The sequence below is a fragment of the Pseudophryne corroboree genome, chromosome 4, assembly GCF_028390025.1.
Source record: "Pseudophryne corroboree isolate aPseCor3 chromosome 4, aPseCor3.hap2, whole genome shotgun sequence".
Taxonomy (NCBI): Eukaryota; Metazoa; Chordata; class Amphibia; order Anura; family Myobatrachidae; genus Pseudophryne; species Pseudophryne corroboree.
The window spans coordinates 437647477-437650626 of NC_086447.1; positions in this window are offsets into that span (position 1 = coordinate 437647477).

Consider the following 3150-nt stretch of genomic DNA (forward strand, 5'->3'; position numbering starts at 1 on the left):
ATGCCTATGGCTGGCTCTGCCCACAGTACCAGATATGCCCCCACAGTGCCATGTGCCCACAGTGCCAAATATGCCCCCACAGTACCAGATATGCCCCCACAGTGCCAGATACAGATATGCCCCCCACAGTGCCATGTGCCCACAGTGCTAGATATGCCCCCACAGTGCCAAATTATAGATATGCCCCCACAGTGCCATGTGCCCACAGTGCCAGATATGCCCCCACAGTGCCAGATTACAGATATGCCCCCACAGTGCTATGTGCCCACAGTGCCAGATATGACCCCACAGTGCCAGATACAGATGTGACCCTACAGTGCCATGTGCCCACAGTGCTAGATATGCCCCCACAGTGCCAGATATGACCCCACAGTGCCAGATACAGATATGACCCCACAGTGCCAGATTATAGATATGCCCCCACAGTACCATGTGCCCACAGTGCCAGATATGCCCCCACAGTGCCATGTGCCAGCAGAGCCAGATATGCACCCACAGTGCCACATATGACCCACATTGCCAGATATGCCCCCACTGAGCCATGTGCCCACAATGCCAGATATGCCCCCATAGCAGAGCTCACCGTTGCTGTGTGGTGAGCGCAGCGCAGCGCGCGCTTCTCCTGCCTGCCGCCCTGCTGTTCAGTCTGATCTCCGGCGGTGACGGCAGCGTGTATAGCTCAAATCAGGCGCCGGTCCACGAGCTCTCATTGGCTAATGAACCGGCACCTGATTTGAGCTATACACTCCGCCGTCACTGCCGGAGACCAGACAGAAGGGCAGGGCGGCAGGCAGGAGAGGCGCGGCTTCTGGTGGCTGGGCGGAGGATCGCGATCGACTGGTCGCATGTCCGCGATCGACTGTTTGGCCACCCCTGTACTAACGTAACAATATATCCTGGTGATGACCACTAATGTGCAAGTAAACATTTCAGTTTATTCAACTTTAATCATGATAAGTACTGAAATTTCTGTGGTATTTCTGCATATACTATATGCAGTAGCGGATCTTGCCACGGGCAAGCAGGACTTCTCCCCGGGGTGCCGCCTTCCGGAGAGTGCCGGTGCCATCCGGAGGGCACCGCACCACGGCAAGATCCGCTGCTGCTGTGCCCCCTGCTGCCGCTGCCCGCTGTCCCGCTGCCCGCTGTGAAGGGAAACTAGACGCTACGCGTCTATTCCCTTTGTGGGCTGCCCGCTGTGAAGGGAAACTAGACGCTACGCATCTAGTTTCTCTTCGTGGAGAGGACCTTTTCTGTAATGATGTGTGGTGTGCGTTGACGTCATCGCGCACCGCACAGCAAAGGTCCTCTCCACAAAGGGAACTAGACGTGTAGCATCTAGTTTTCCTTCGTGGAGAGGACCTTTGCTGTGCGGTACACGATGACGTCATTGCGCACCGCACATCATTTCAGCGGCGCTACTACTGTACAGGGGGCGTAACTGACCACGCCCCCTGTATGAAGCCACGCCCCCTATAGCCGCCCGGCGTGCAAGAAGCCCCTGAGCCGGCCCTGACTATATGTGTGTGTGTGTGTGTGTGTGTGTGTGTGTGTGTATACAGTGATTGCACTTACACACTATACCGAATCCTTTATCCCTAAATTACAATGGAGGATCCACTTTCACAAAATGATGGTGTTCCAGGGAATGCGCTCTGCAACCAATGCAGCTTTTATGTGACTGTCCCACCATCCTAATAGTGAAAACATTTGCCCCAACTGCTGGGAGGTATGTCATGCTCCTGTGAGTGGGTACTTCTTGTGTGCTAGACATGCCCCCAAAGTGGTGCAGCCATGCAACTAACAGGTTGTTGCCACATCCCCGGCAGGGGAGGCTCTGGGAAGTTACTGTACCGGGGCCCATTTCCACGGAGTTTTAACACTGCCGTGGACGTCGCCGCGGGACTCCGGAGGGGTGAGTATTCAGAAAATAGGTGCAGCGTGTGCGGTGGGGGCCCCCTCTGGACTCAGGGGCCCGTGTGCACCGCACACACTGCACCCATTATAGAAATGCCAGTAGTTGCACTGCAGGTGGGGCAGATGTAACATGTGCAGAGAGAGTTAGGGGCCCATTTATCATTGATCGTCGATAGATGAGCCCCAAACAGGAGTAAAAGAAAGCTGGAATGGGGCAGAAATGCCTTCCATCAGTTCCATTTGGAGACAGACTCAGTTCCGGCTCCTCCGGCCCACCTAACATAGGATGTCAGCCCGGCACCACAGGAAGATGAAGGGCGCCCACTGAGTTTTGTTACCAGCGGGCGCTTGGCCCCTTCCCCACAGTGACAACAGGAGTCAGGAGTTCACTCAAAAGCTCCAGCTTCCGGCTCCCATAGTGTGCACTATGGGAGAGACGTCATGACATCTCTCCCATAGTTCTGAGGAGTGGGCAGCCAGTTGGAATGGCAGCGGTCAGATGCAGGAGTGAGGCTTAAGGTAAGTATGAGATTGATGTATGAGATCCGGGAAGGGGGAGGGTGATTAGAGAGGGAGTGAGGCAGGTGATTATTACCCCCCTATGTACACATTTGAAGCTTGCTATTTTTTAATAGGTAAGAGGAGCGCCGGGAGCTCAGAGCAGCAGCAGGTGCATACCTGCCACCAACTGATGAAACAGGTGGCCGTCTGCTGACCATACTGCTGCTTTGGTTTCTGGAGTGCCAGTGTGTCCAGCTGTGGTGGCGGCTTGGAGGAGGAGATTGCTCGATTGGAGGGGGGACTCCTGTTGAGCAGGGTATCGGAAGGGCTCTGGCGTCCTAGCACTGTGCTAGCAAGGAGCACTGCCCGCAGCTGCACCGACATAGAGTATCTCCCCCACCCGCTTCTCATTACCCGCCACCCTCCTCTTCCCAGTAATCAGTGTAAGGGGGACGAGACAGTGCTGTGCATTACTGGTACCACAGAGAGCCAGGAGGACAGAGAGCTGCTGCTGATTGATTACAGCTGTACAGTGCTGGGGGAGGGGGGAGGGCGTTCGCAACAATCGCAACCCACCCAAACCCACCAGTGGGCAGCTGTGTGTAAAACCCTTCCTATGTGTAGCAACATACCCATGGCTTTGGGTGCCGAGGCTTCTGTGTGACTGAGGACAGGGTGGGGTCAGTCACTGTCTGTCAGGTGCATGCACTATACTTCTGGAACTCTTAGAGA